This window comes from Macrobrachium nipponense, chromosome 21 (genome assembly GCF_015104395.2).
Source record: "Macrobrachium nipponense isolate FS-2020 chromosome 21, ASM1510439v2, whole genome shotgun sequence".
NCBI classification, from domain to species: domain Eukaryota; kingdom Metazoa; phylum Arthropoda; class Malacostraca; order Decapoda; family Palaemonidae; genus Macrobrachium; species Macrobrachium nipponense.
In genome coordinates, this window is record NC_087212.1 from 46111516 (window position 1) to 46126686 (window position 15171).

At 45.4% G+C, this 15171-nt stretch overlaps 1 protein-coding gene across 2 annotated transcripts in view; it reads left to right on the top strand.

Moving 5' to 3' along the window:
* The window catches only part of LOC135198005 (zinc finger protein 85-like), a 50279-nt gene that overhangs the window by 10216 nt on the left and 24892 nt on the right, over positions 1–15171 (top strand). Inside the window, exon 2 of one of the 2 annotated variants that reach the window (XM_064225340.1) lies at positions 11829–11981. The exons of the other annotated variant lie outside the window; for it this stretch is intronic. The gene's annotated coding sequence lies outside the window, so the exon portion shown is untranslated. The remainder of the gene's footprint in view (positions 1–11828; positions 11982–15171) is intronic. 2 annotated transcript variants of the gene reach the window in all.

Consider the following 15171-nt stretch of genomic DNA (forward strand, 5'->3'; position numbering starts at 1 on the left):
GTCTTCCTATTGTTAAAGGACCGAGGGTTTGTATTACGTATCGGAACAAATGACAATTTGTCGAAAATTGCATTTTTCCTAACTATACAAACCTGAGGTCCTTTACATATAGTCCCACCTCATGCCACCCCTCACTCTGCAAACTTTTTGCATGGGCCTAAAGCAAAAGTGATTCTTCACCTCTCCCGGGCGCGGCGCACGATCGGACAAGCAGTTAAACTACCGTTCTCCCTTGTTCGAAGCTTACGACCGTCCCAGCTGCCGCTAGTTACCTTCCTATTGTTAAAGGACCTCAGGTTTGTATAGTTAGGAAAAATGCAATTTTCGACAAATTGTCATTTTTGGACAAATTGTCATTTCAGGCAGTATTTCCCTGTCTTCATTACTGAAAAGCGCTCGCTTTTATTGCAAACTCCGAGCCTCACCGGACAGCAATGAATAGCGGTTAGCGTTCTCAGTCTTTGTAGCACAGGTTCAGAATCTTGAGAATCCTTCTCTCGGTTCAGCTGTGAAGACGTAGGTTGCATTTTCTGTACACCTTCGTCTTCAACGACACATAGTGTTGTTTCTCCTTAGCCGAGAATCAACTATACTATGAGTTATCTTGCCATCAAGGACCTCGGTCTCTAGAAGGCAAGTGACTTTCGCCTGTTGGGCACATGCCTTAAGAGAGTCTCACCTTGCCTTCTGGCATCGTTGACGAACAAATTATTTTGTTTAGTCTCTTGGCATAACCTTTTAAGGCGAAGGTCACGTGACTTGCTCGGGTGCTTGGACAACTTGCCTCTACCGAACGCAGTCAGTCGGCAGCTGTCGGAGCGCCCAAGTCTGTTACGAACTTCGCTGTGGACTTAGTTCGGGTTGTTCCATAACAATCTTTTCTTCGTCCTAACGGCTTGTCACAGTACCCATACCATTGACACCCAACATTGAGTGTCGGTGTCCTATCCACTACGAGAACAAACAACTTCGCTGCAGACGGATAGACCAGTATGGGTACAAGGACATCACCGAAGTTGAGAAGAGGGATAGGTCATACGACCATTCCCTTCTTTTCCTCTGAGGTAATTGCATGACTTTTTCCTGCGAAGTCAAGCATCCAGGGGATGGGGATTCGTGACGCTCGATTTCGTACCGAATTCGTAGCGAAGACTCTGAACCCTTCGGTTCCTGACGATCGGTTAGAGTCCTTCACAATCCCCTCCCTAATGGACTTCACCGCCTTCGATGCGAAGGAGATGCTGCTTTGTCCTGTGAAAGCGACGACCGCGCTTTCTGAAGAAACTCGACATCCCAGGCTGAGTGTTGAAGACTCTTCGTCAGCACCAAGATGACCTAGAAGTACACTCCCTCGAGTTACACAAGAACTTCTCCGTGGCGCAGGTACTGAAGGCAGGGGTCTGGTACAACCAGACCACCGGCACTCCTTCTACCTTTGGATATTTGCCCACAGGTCCTTGGATCGTTTTCCTTAGGACCCGTGGTGGCTGCTCAACACGTTGTCTAGCTAACCCAGACCTAGCAGGCTGAACAGCATCGAGCCTCCTGTGACTGTAAGAATAGATAAGTGAATGAGAGAGTGACTGGCTTCTCTTCCTATCGTTTTTCTCCCCCTCTACCTGTGGGTAGAGGGATACGGTCATCACCTTGCTGGATAAGGACGAGATGCCGGTGAGCTACTCGACAGAGCCCATCCTATCCCTTCACTAGGGATGGGAGCGAATATCCACCGCTTCTTCCTCCTACAAGGGGGGTGGGGGGGGGGGAAGTGGATGCCAAACAAGAGACAAACCATAACTTTATGTTGCCTCTTGCAATAGGAACTTGTTCTTGTTTGCTGGTAGAAGAGAATACGCTTGCCTCTCTATTAGTACTTGGTCCAGAGGTGACCATTGATCCTGCGGTGCACACCCCGATCAATTGGACAGAGGCTTGGATCCCTCCCTCGCTCTTACGACCAGGGAGGCATTCCAAGGTTGGGCGAACACCAGTCTGTTCACAAAAGACTCAGATTCCTCCCACCAAGAAGTGAGTCTTCCTATTGTAAAAGGACCGAAGGTTTGTATGCCGTGTCGGAACAAATGACAATTTGTCCAAAATTGCATTTTTCCTAACTATACAAACCTGAGGTCCTTTTACACATAGCCCCACCTCATGCCACCCCCTCACTCTGCAGTTTTTGCTTGGGCCAAAAGCAAAAGTGATTTGTTTTACCTACCAGTCGCGCGCTGCGCGCCTGTCGGACAAGCAGTTAACTACCGAACCCCTTGTTCGAAAGCTTACGACCTATCCAGCTGCCGCTAGTACCTTCCTATTGTATTGTAAAAGGACCTCAGGTTTGTATAGTTAGGAAAAATGCAATTTTGGACAAATTGTCATTTTCAAGGCAGTTTTGAAATCCAATATGGCAGCAATCGTGTGGCTGGCCGGTCTAAGCACAGACAATCCACCATCTTTCCCAGCCTTCCCAGCACTCATTTGAACAATGTTAGCATATTAGGGTAAACAATCACGGATGATCCATCGTCATCACGCTGGCCGGGTCTTATTCACTTGATATTTAATTGGTGAAACAGGAATATAATGACAACTTTAGGCAAAGGGTAAAACACCGCATGGCCTGGAGCAGTCCAACGACTATCAATGCATGCCACCCTCCGAAAAAGTACATTATAACGCGTCCTGACACCGGAGATGGGCATAAGTCGCGACTTCTTGTTGGTGAGAAACGGAGCTAAAGACCTCTACTCTCCTTTCGAAGTAAATATTTTCTCCAAAGTTAGAAATTAAGGCCAAATTTTAAGATTTAAACGATTTAAACAGAGGGTAGTGAAAAGGGTGTCCACGGCAGTGGAAATCTCACCAAAACGCTTCCAAAATTTTTAGTTACGATTAGGTAACTTAGAAGATTGACGCCATCTCGATGTTTACGGAGTCGCTTGTGTCAACAAACTTCCCATTTCCTGTGATAAATCCGCACACCACTTGTACCCACAGACGCTGGGACACTTTCATCACAACAATCGGAACACGGTCCCTTACCAGGACGTTTTTAAGTAAGCAACTGTTTTGGTAGAAGACGACGACGAAGCGTGCACCTAAATAATTTTTTAAATAAATAGTAAATCATCTATATTTTACATATTTATGATGATTAATTTAAAAATATTCGTTATTGTAAAAGTATAACTCGATTCTGACTCAAATTTAAGTATAATTATTTTTCGGAATTGGAACGTTCTTTTAAGTCCTGTATACAGTGGTCCCCCCGTATTCGCGGGGGATGCGTACCAGACCCCCCAGCGAATAGTTAGAATCCGCGAATGTTTGGAACCCCTATAAAAATGCTAAAAACAGCCTATTTGTTAGTTAAAACTTAAGAAAAACCACAAAAAAATGTTCATACTGGTTTTTTTTTAATAGTTTTATCACAAAAAGTGCATTTTATGATGAAATTGATAACAAAAACCAGGAATTTGTGGATATTTCTCATAGAAAAATACCGCGAATGCGCGAATTTTCCGCGAATAATGCAGGGAAACGTTCCCGAGAGAAATCCGCGAATGTGTGAGTCCGCGAATCCGGAGATGTTTTACTGCCGGATTATTGGCGTAGTGTGACGTAATCGTTTTTGGTCCCCGGGCCCCTGTCTGTTTTCGCACCATAAGAATTCATGGGGCCGAATTTGCAATGACCAGAAAGTCGTTAAAAGAGGAAAGTTAGCATTGAGGGGCATATGTTTTGATTGAGAAAAATACAAATTTATTCAATAGCTAGCTTGTAAAAAATACTTTGTTACAAAAAACTTGATTGACAACTAAGCATTATACCTACTATGGGTTTCAGAGACAGTGCAAGCACGTTTTTTGGCAATAGTATTTCTGTAACAAACACTCGTATCAGAACGAGCTTTGCTATAGTGCATTACACCCAGTGCCGTAATTTATAAGGGTATCGTGAATCACTAATCGTAAAGAATAACGACACTTGTCCTTGTACCAAGAGACAAAAACTCCATTATCCAGAAATGCATACGAACACGCGTAAAAAGCTCCACCTACCCTCTCCCCCCCCTACACTGCCACCCCTGTCCTTCCTTCCTTTGCCTTCCTTTCTCTCTCTCTCTCTCTCTCTCTCTCTCTCTCTCTCTCTCTCTCTCTGTTGCTAATTGGTATGTTTTCACCCTCCAAACTGGGTATAAGGCTTACACAAAACGTTGAAATTGGTGAAATCAGCCTATGTATTGAAAGTATATATACATAAATATTAAAGCAATTTTATCATTGTTGCATTACTATGACAACTAGAATTCATGGAAACAGTTTATTTATAATAATGCATCGGCGTATGTGTGAAGCTCCACTAATGTGGCAACGATGATTTTGCAATTATTAGCATGCAAACATTAAAGGTTACATTTATTTCTGGCATACAGTTATTAAAGAAAATCAAAATACTAATATAGACTTAAATCAATGAAAAGTGCTAGCAAAAAAAAAAAAAAAACATAACCCACTTATCCGTAGTCTGTTCCTCTATGGTTTTCGGCAGCCAGATGTACGACAAGGTTAGAAACATTGGTTTCATACAATCAACTTACCTGTCAGATATATACTTAGCTAAGACTCCGTCGTCCCCGACAGAAATTCAAATTTCACGCCACTCGCTACAGGTAGGTCAGGTGATCTACCGGCCTGCCCTGGGTGGCAGGACTAGGAACCATTCCCGTTTTCTAACATATTTTCTCTGTCGCCGGCGGTATCAACATTGTTGTTACTACCTCCTGACTGGAATTCGCTTTTCAAGGCAATTGATCATCTTTATTGGACTTTTTGGTGACGTACCTGGATCGTTGTTTTGGCATTCGCTACCGTGGACTGGATTTGGACTTGCTTTTGATTTTTCTACTAGAATGTCTGATTCAAGTGTTAGTGTGAGAGTGTGTGTGAATGTGGGCTGCAAGGCGAGGATACCGAAGGCTTCGGTTGATCCTCACACTGTATGTCGTAAGTGTAGAGGGTTTGAATGTTCTTTGGCTAACACCTGTCATGAGTGTGAAAGGTTGAATGCTAATAAATGGAAGACTCTAACTTCTTACTTGAAGAAGTTAGAGAGGGATAGATTTAGACGGGCTGCACAAAAGGGTGTGAGTACAAGGCCTATTGAGCCTTTTCCTGAGTCTAACTCTCCTTTAAATAATGTATTTGATTCTCCCTCTGTATCTGAACCCTCACAGGCTTTGCATTCAGATTCGGCTTCTGAAATTGCCGATCTGAAGGCTACTCTTCATAAGATGAGGACCAAAATGGCGGCCATGCAAGGTAAGGGAAGTGATAGTGACATGCTGAGTGAAGTGAGTGCTCCCAGTGTTGTGGAGGGGGCGTCTGACCGTCTCTGCGATGCTCCCAGGCCTAGACCTCTTCCAAGCTCCCATACCCAGAGGAGAAGGAAAGTCGAAAGCCTTACGGAGGTTGTGGAGAATCCCCACCGGTCAGGCGTCCCTTCAGCAGGCTCTGTTTCGCAACAGACTGCTCAGGACCGCTTCAATAGGAGCGTCCTGCGAGATTGTTTGTCTTCGTCCGGTTCTCCTTCACCTAAACGAGGGTGGAAGGACTCGGACCTTTCTAGGCCACTGAAAAGGCATTGGAAAGAACCCGCTTTTGACCAGAGCCCGGAACGCTTCTCTGATGAAGCCCCCTCATCGATCAAGAAGGCAAAGATGGTCTCGACGTCTCCACGTTCTGAATTAGAGGATCGTACACCTTCAAGGTCTCCTTCTTCTCCCATTGAAGAGGACACTGGAGTAGCTTCGAAGAGGATCCTTTTAGCTGTGCAAGAGCAGTTAGCCTCTTTAGTCGGAGTACTTTCAAGAGATCCTCCTCGCAGAAAGGACGTTAAGCTCCCTGTTAAGAAGTCTCGTCTCCTTTCACCTGCCAGGCGCGAGACTCCAGCCAGACGTGAGGCCCCTTCTTCCAGGCACGAAGCGTCAGCCAGGCGCGAGGCACCAGACAGACAAGAAAGGTCTTACAGGTGCGAGCAACCTTCCAGGCACGAACAGCCTGCCAGGCGTGAGGAGCCAACCAGGCGTGAGAAAACAACCAGGCGTGAGAAAACAACCAGGCATGAAGAGCCTTCCAGGCGCGAGGCGTCTTCCAGGCGCGAAGAGCCAACCAGGCGCGAGGCGCCAGACAAGGATCCAGACAGGCGCGAGACACCAGCCAGGCACGAGACGCCAGCCAGGCATGAAGAGTCAGCCAGGCGCGAGGAGCCAGCCAAGCACGAAGCACCAGCCAGGCGTGAGGAGCCAGCCAGACGCGAGACGTCAACCAGGCGAGAAGCGCCAACTCGACTTAAGAGAGGACTCTGTGCATTCTCTTAGTCCCTCTCCTAGTAGGAGTTTGTCTCCCACAGAGAGAGAGGTTTGGGAAGATCCTCCTGAATTTAAGGCGGATTCTCCTCCCGGTATGGACGACGATTCGGAAGACGAGGCTCGTGGTAGAGAGGGTTTCTCAAACTATAAAGTACTGACAGCCCTTCTTTTGCAAGAGTATGGAGATGCGCTAACTCCTGCTGCTCCTCCTTCTCCTCGATCGCTGTTTTCGAGTTCGAAGGTGCCTAAGTCTTCGTCGGTTCTGAAGATGAGACCTACCATCTCTATGAAGAGGGCTCTCCAGTCTCTTAACAACTGGATGAATACGAAGAAGGATCTTGTCAGAACTACCTTCTGTATGCGCCCGGCGAGACTTTCTGGCAAAAGAGGTATATGGTACCGAACTGGGGAGAATATGGGCCTTTCTCTCCCAGTCTCGGCTGAAGCAGATTTTTCGACTTTAGTTGATGCCTCACGTAGACATGGATTGAACTCGGCTCGTGTGACTTGGGGTATTTCTGAGATAGATCATCTCCTCAAGGGACTCTTCCATGTATTAGAAGTCTTCTTTCCATTTCCTGGATGGTCCCTTGGGGTGATGTCCAAGAAAGCCCATGACTCGGAAGGTCTAGACCTGAAGTCCTGCTTGTATCTTGTCATGCATTGACAAGGCAGTGCAAGACGGCTCGGGAGAAGTCTCCTCCCTCTTTGGAGCGGGACTCCTGAAGAAAAGGACTGTGTTTAGTGCCTTCCTAACCAAGGCTGTTTCCCACTCTCAGAGAACAGCCCTGGTTTACGCTCCCATGTCGGACTTTTTGTTTCCTTCTCAGTTAGTGAAGGACATTTCTCGCTCACTAACTAAGAAGGCGACGCAAGATCTTTTCCTTCAGTCTTCAAGGAAGAAGAGACCTCCGGTAGTGGTTGACAAGAAAGGACCGAGTACATTGCTTCAGCCCTTTCGAGGAGGCCCTCCCTCCAGAGCTCCCTTAAAAAGGAGAGGCTCTGAGAGGAGAGGTAGATCTGCTTTCCGTCCTTTTAAGAAAGGAAAATGAGACGGCGAGCCTCCAAACACCAGTAGGTGCCAGGCTACTCGGATTTGCAGAGGCCTGGACACTCATCAACACAGACGCCTCTTCCATGTCTGTAATCAGGAAGGGATATCTTATCCCCTTCCAGGACAGTCCTCCCCTAACGACTATTCCGCGGGAACTGTCAGCCAGATACAGGGACCCTGTACTGAGGGATACTCTTCGTCTAATGGTGGATCAAATGTGGGACAAAAGAGCGATAGAATTAGTGCTGGATCAAAACTCACCGGGGTTTTACAATCGTCTTTTTCTGGTTGCAAAAGCCTCGGGGGGCTGGAGACCAGTACTAGATGTCAGCGCTCTGAACAAGTTTGTTCAGAAGGAGAAGTTCTCATGGAGACTTCGGCCTCAGTCCTTGCTGGCTTTGCGACAAGGAGATTGGATGGTGTCCTCTGGATCTCCAGGACGCCTATTTTCACGTCCCGATTCACCCTTCTTCGAAGAAGTACCTCCGTTTCATGACGGGGGGAAGGATCTTTCAGTTCAGGGCCTTGTGTTTCGTCCTGTCCACAGCTCCTCAGGTCTTCACAAGCCTGATGAAGAATGTGGCGAGGTTTCTTCACCTCAAAGGCGTAAATATCTCTCTGTATCTGGACGACTGGCTCATCAGGGCCAGATCAGAGAGACAGTGTTTGGAGGACCTTACTTTGACCCTAAATCTGATAGTCGTTGGGACTACTCGTGAACCTCGAGAAGTCGCAGCTGATCCCCAGACAGAACTTAGTCTATCTGGGGATTCAGATGGATTCTCGGGGTTTTCGAGTATTTCCTTCGCAAGAGAGACTCGCGAGAGGCTTGGAGAAAGTCTCTCTCTTCTTAGGGAAAGAACGGACTTCGGCGAGGGAATGGTTAAGCCTTCTAGGGACCCTTTCCTCGCTCGAACAGTTCTTTCCTCTAGGAAGACTTCATCTTCGTCCTCTTCAGTTCTTCCTAAGGAGATCATGGAATTGGAAGACGGGACTTCTCTCCGACAGTTTTCTCCTTCCAGTGGAAATGAAACCCCACTTGGAATGGTGGTTGTCCCCTTTGAAAGAGAACAAGGGAATCTCTCTGAGGTTTCCGAACCCAAGCCGAGTGTTGTATTCCGACCTCATCGGAGAAGGGTTGGGGAGCAACGCTAGGAGCGAGAGAAGTGTCAGCACCTGGAAGGCAGCTCAGGTGTCCTGGCACATAAATTGCAAAGAACTTTTAGCAGTACACTTGGCTCTAAAGTTCTTCGAACTGTTTGTGACGAACAGTGTAGTCCAAGTGAACGTGGACAACACTACTGCTCTTTCCTACATTCGGAAACAAGGAGGGACACACTCCTTTTTCCTTTACGAAATAGCAAGAGATCTGCTACTTTGGGCCTCCCAGAGGAACATCTCCCTTCTAACGAGATTTGTTCAGGGAACAAGGAGAAGCCAGGTCCTTCACACAGAGTGGACCCTCCACTCAGAAGTGTGTCAGAGTCTCTGGTCTCTTTGGGGCACTCCTCATGTGGACCTATTCGCCACATTCCTCTCCAAAAGACTGGAAGTCTTTTGGTCAGTGGTAGAAGACCCCAGAGCTTTCGTTGTCGACGCCTTCCTGCTAGATTGGTCTCATGTAGACGTATACGCTTTCCCCCCTCAAATTTCAGAGTTCTGGACAAGTATTGAAGAAGTTCGTAGCATCGAACGGAACAAGGATGACCCTGATAGCCCCCTTTTGGCCAGCACAGGATTGGTTCACAGAGGTGGTGGAGTGGACAGTAGATTTCCCCAGATCCCTTCCAAGAAGGATAGATCTTCTCAGACAGCCACACTTCGAGAGATATCATCAAAACCTCCCCGCTCTCGCTCTGACTGCCTTTCGACTATCGAAAGACTTGTCAGAGCGAGAGGGTTTTCTCGCAAGGCTGCAAGCGCTATCGCTAGAGCCCGCAGAGCTTCCACTAGACGAGTCTATCAGTCTAAGTGGGAGGTTTTTAGAAGGTGGTGTAAGTCGAAGAAGTTGTCCTCCTCCAGTACCTCTGTGACCGAAATCGCTGATTTCCTTTTGTTCCTGAGAGAGGACTCTCACTTGTCTGTATCTACAATAAAAGGATACAGAAGCATGCTGTCGGCAGTCTTCAGAAATAGAGGCCTAGAGCTTGCTGATAATAAGGATCTACACGATCTTATAAGATCTTTTGAGACTAAAAAGTCTAGAGAACCAGCTCCTCCTAGCTGGAACCTTGATGTGGTCCTCAAGTTCCTTTCATCTGAGAGATTCGAGCCTCCTCATCTAGCTTCGTTTCGAGATGTAACAAGGAAATGCTTGTTTCTCTTATCACTAGCTACAGCCAAAAAGAATTAGTGAGCTTCATGCCCTAGAAGATGAAGTGGGATTCACAGAGACTCTGGCCATCTGCTCGTTTAGAACACTATTCTAGCCAAAAAACGAAAACCCACCCCTCGAATCCCTGGCCCAAGAGATTCGAGGTTAAAGGCTTATCGAGTCTCGTCAGTAGAGAAGCAGAAAGGTCTCTTTGCCCTGTAAGAGCGCTAAAATTCTACTTACAGAGGAAGAAACAAATGGGAGGCTCTAGACAAGGTCTTTGGTGCTCGATTAAAGACCCCACAAGACCTATGTCAAAGAATGTGCTAGCTTTCTTTGTAAGAAGCGTCATTACAGATGCTCACAAGATCTGTCCTGACGACTCTTTTCGACTCTTAAGAGTGAAAGCTCATGAGGTAAGAGCAGTGGCGACGGCTCTCGCTTTTCAAAAGAATATGTCGCTAAAGAAAATCCTTGAAGCTACATATTGGAGGTGCAACTCGGTATTTGCATCTCACTACCTGAAAGACGTTCGCGTGACCTATGAGAAATGTTTTTCTCTGGGTCCATTCGTGTCTGTGGATACGATCCTGGTACGGAGCTAACACCAATCCTTAACTTTGTGCATACCTTCTACTAGATATGTTCTAGATTTTCTGCTGACAAAGAGGGCTCGATGCCACACTGGCGGCCAGTCACTGTTGTTCAGTAAGGAACTCTTGTGATATCTTTTGAGAGGAGTATGATAAAAAAAATTTTTTGGAAATTTATGTATGTGTGCGTATTGTGTTTTCGAGTTATGGTTGTTGTGAAGAGTTTGGGGATAACTCAGAACAATCTTTTATACTAACATGGTGGTTAGGATCAGGTGGTCGGGATTGGTGTGTGCTTCTTATAAGGTGTATGTCATATAAGTGGTTCAGCACCCATTGACAAAGTCCTTTCAGGCTCTGCCGAGTCAAGCAGATTCATACCCCATCGGCAGACCCACAAGAACTCTTGGCCATAGATAACATATCTCGCTAAAGTTTCTTGAGGTGATGCAGACTCCTGGGTCAACAGCCACGAAGTCTACCACTATCAGGTAGGAACAAGTTTTTCTTTTATACCTACAACATATGTTGTTTACCTGTCTATTCCATATTAGCTGTCTTTTACCCTCCACCAAAGGGTGCCAATCAGCCAAGTATATATCTGACAGGTAAGTTGATTGTATGAAAATGATATTGTTATGATACAATAAAGTTTCATACATATGTACTTACCTGGCAGATATATACGATTAATGGCCCACCCAGCCTCCCCGCAGGAGACAGGTGAAGAGAGAAAATACGATAGAAAACGGGAATGGTTCCTAGTCCTGCCACCCAGGGCAGGCCGGTAGATCACCTGACCTACCTGTAGCGAGTGGCGCGAAATTTGAATTTCTGTCGGGGACGACGGAGTCTTAGCTAAGTATATATCTGCCAGGTAAGTATGTATGAAACTTTATTGTATCATAACAATATCATTTTTGGAGGTGTAAATCCATCTTTGCTACGCATTACTTGAAAGAAATTGAGACAGTGTTCGAAGATTGTAAGTCTCTCGGTCCACTTTCGGTAGCTGGCATGGTGTTTGGGGAAACAACATAGGGGGTTGCTCCCTCTGTTATTTTTCGCCGTGTATCAAGGTTGACGAGTTAAAGGGAAGTCTGGGGGTACAATGTACCTGGAGTACTTGCTAGTTCATTTTGTTTTAGTTGGGTGGGTAAAGGTTTTTAATTCAATGTAGGTGACAGTTGTTGTGTTTTCTTGTTGGTTATTTCTGGTTTTAGCCCAGGGCAAGGGCAATATTTTGATGTATCTTCGTTGAGTCAGCGGTGAACACCATGACTGTAAGATGAGCACTTACCAGTGGCAGTATTCTCCTGCAGTAGCTCTCTTACAAGGTAAGGTACGACAGGCACCCTCCATCCTTGCAATGGGTAATCAGCTGTATAATTGTTCAGTAAGACACTGCAATAAAAATGGAACTTTTATTATAAAATGTAATTTTATTGCATACTTACCGAACAATTATTAATTAAAGTCCTCCCTCCCTCCCCACAGGTGGATGGCTGGGCAGAACGAATTGATGTTACCTGTAGCTCCCTCAAGTGGAGGGAGATGATGTCACCTATGTCAGCGATGGCGGTGCCACCGCGGAAGTTTTGGATCTATTGTCTGCCATTAGTAGGGAACCTACAGCTGTATAATTGTTCAGTAAGTATGCAATAAAATTTAATTTTATTATAAAAATTACAATTTTTTGTTGTTCTTGAAGTCTTCTCGAAGGACTAGCGTTTTCAACAATCAAGGGTTATAGAGCTATGCTCATTTCTGTGTTGAGTCATAGAGGCCTGGACCTTGCAGGAAGTCAGGATATTAGCAATTTGATTCAATCCTTTGATACTTCAAAACAAAATAAACCCACTTCTGTATCTTGAAACTTAGATGTCGTAGTTCGGTGGCTTTCAGGTCCTCCTTTTGAACCTCTTCATGCCTCATCTCTAAGGGACTTAATGAGGAAAACCCTCTTTTTGGGTGCTTTGGCCACAGCCAAAAGAATTAGCAAATTGCAGGCCTTGGACAAACAAGTTGGCTTTTCACAAGGGCATGCCGCATATTTACTCTTGGTTTCCTAGCTAAAAATAAAGCCCCATCCAATCCCTGGCCCCGTTCATTCTCTATCAAGACCCTGACTCATATCCTTGGACTGACAGACCAGGAAAGTGTTCTTTGTCTGGTTAGAGCCCTTAAGTATTATCTTGTAAGGTAACTAAGGGAATCGGGGGTCTCAGTCGTGATCTTTGATGTTCACCATTCGATGAAGAACCTTTCTTGTTTTATGTCCAAGAATGTGTTGTCCTTTTTAAGAGATGAAATCCCTGAATCTCATTGTGGTATTCACGAAGAGGCATTACCCTTATTGAAAATTAAAGCCCATGAAATGAGGGAAGCGTGAAGATTGAAAATTAAAGCCCATGAAATGAGGGAAGCAGCCACTTCACTGGCATTTAAACAAGCCCATGAAATGAGGGCAGTAGCCACTTCACTGGTACTTAAACTCAATCTGTAGCTATCCACAGTTCTTCAATCTACAGATTGGAAATGTAGATCCGTGTTTGCTTATTATTACTTAAGAGATGTATAGGTTGTATATATATGAAAACTGCAGTACATTAAGTCCATTTTCTGTGGCTGGCTTTGTATTGGGGGAGGAAGGATAGGAGTTTATCTTCTATTTCTCTATTTCCTCACCTTGGTTTTAAGTGATAGAGTTATGTGGAGCCTTGGGGTATGGCATACCCAGAGTTCCCACCAGTTCTTGTTTTTTAATGGATGAGTAGTAGTTTTTTTAATGGTTTGTAGATAAAGTTATCTGGTTGATTTTTTTTTTTTAGTACTGCACCCAAGGCAAGGGCATTTCTTTGTTTTTTATGCATTGGTAATCTTCGGAGCACTCTTTGGTTGCAATGCACCCACTGAATAGAGGCGATCTTCAGCTTTGCTGCGCCACTACAGGTTGAAGATGAGCACTGACCAGAGCCAGTAGCCACCTGCTGTAGCTGTCTCACCAAGTTAGGTTACAACAAGCATTGCTGGCTAATTTTATTATGTTAAATTCATCTCTATTGTACTATGGAATTTAGCAGTGTAATTACTTGGTAAGTTACTTATATAAAAATGACATTTGTTCATGAAACTTACCTGTCAGATATATATATAGCTGTATTTTCTGAAGTCCGACAGAAATTAAAAAACTACGACACACGTAGTGGGAGTCAGGTGGTTAGTACCCATTCCCGCCGCTGGGAGGCGGGTATCAGGAATCATTCCCATTTTCTATTCATAATTTTTCTGTCGCCGGTGTTGTAAACACAGTTTTCAGCACCTCCGTCTTGAATTTAGGAAACTTGGCTACTATAAGTACCCCTTTTTGATTTTTTGGTATCTTGACTTTTGGATCGGTGGCTAGGCACACGTTAATTGTGGATTTGATTGATTTTGGCTTGATTTCTCTTTAAATAAGATGTCTGGTTCTAGTTCGGCTAGCGCCAGGTTTTGTACCAAGAGTGATTGTCGAGGTAGGCTACTGAAAGCATCAGTAGACCCTCATACTTTGTGTAAGAGTTGCAGAGAGCATGATTGTATGTATGAAAGTCGCTGCAAGGAATGTGAGTGTCTTTCTGATTCTGGATGGAGAGCGTATGAGTCCTATCTGCGTAAGCTTGAACGAGATAGGTTCTGGAGGTCTTCCTCCAGGAGCGTTTCAGGTAAACGTCAGGAAGTTCATGTTTCTCCTACTAACCCTCCTTTAATCACTACTCCTAACCCTGTAGTGTTGCCTTCGGGCCCTGAAACAGTGTCTGTGGAGGGTAATACCCTTACACTTATCTTTAGAGTCGATTCGTAATTTAGAATCTAAAGTGCTCGCCTTAGAAGGCAAAAAGTGGAAGGTGCAAAGTGCAGTGACCAGTGGCTCCTCGTTGGTGGAGGGCTGCGTCAGATCGGCCCCATTTCGCCTCTAGGCCTAGACCGCTGCCGGACTCCCAGGTTTCAGGGAGAGGGCATGTCGAAAGCCGCAGGAGGGTTACAGGGAACGCCCACCGATCTGACGTGCCTTCGGCAGTATCTGTTGACGTTACACAGACTGCCAAGGAGCGTGCGCGTGCACGCCTCCTGAAAGAGTGTTTGTTCCGATACGTAATACAAACCCTCGGTCCTTTAACAATAGGAAGGTAACTAGCGGCAGCTGGGACGGTCGTAAGCTTCGAACAAGGGGAGAACGGTAGTTAACTGCTTGTCCGATCGTGCGCGCGCCCGCGCGCCCGAGAGGTGAAGAACCACTTTTGCTTTCGGCCAGCGGGTGTGTAAGGACGTGTTCGTCATCGCTCTCTGCCCGCTTCATCGTCGTATGCTTTGTTTATATTGTGTTTTCTACTAATGGTTTGGTTTGACTTGAAAATGAAACTGTAAGTACACTGTTTTCATTTTCATTACTTAATTATGAATCAACATGGAGCTATCGCCGTAGAGACGGCGATTTCCGCTCTTTTCATGAATTGAACCCTGAATTATGTCCTCGGTGCCGAGGGGGGCGCGCACGAGCCGAGTCATTGTATTTGGGCGAAAGTGTGTAATGAAAGATGTAAGTACTCTTTTTCATTATATTTTTGCCCTGTGCGTTCGTTGCCGAGAGCTTGATTGCGCTCGGCAAGAGCCTCTTATTTTGTATGAATAGAATGCAATGAAAGTGGATTTGCAATGCAGTTTTCTTTTCATTTTCATTTATTAATTGCATCAAATTTAATTTTGGATCAATTTCCGCTCTTACCCGGGAATTAATCCTTACGATTTATTGCTGTGAAAGTGAAAATAGCAAGTGCAGTATTGTTCATTTTCATATATA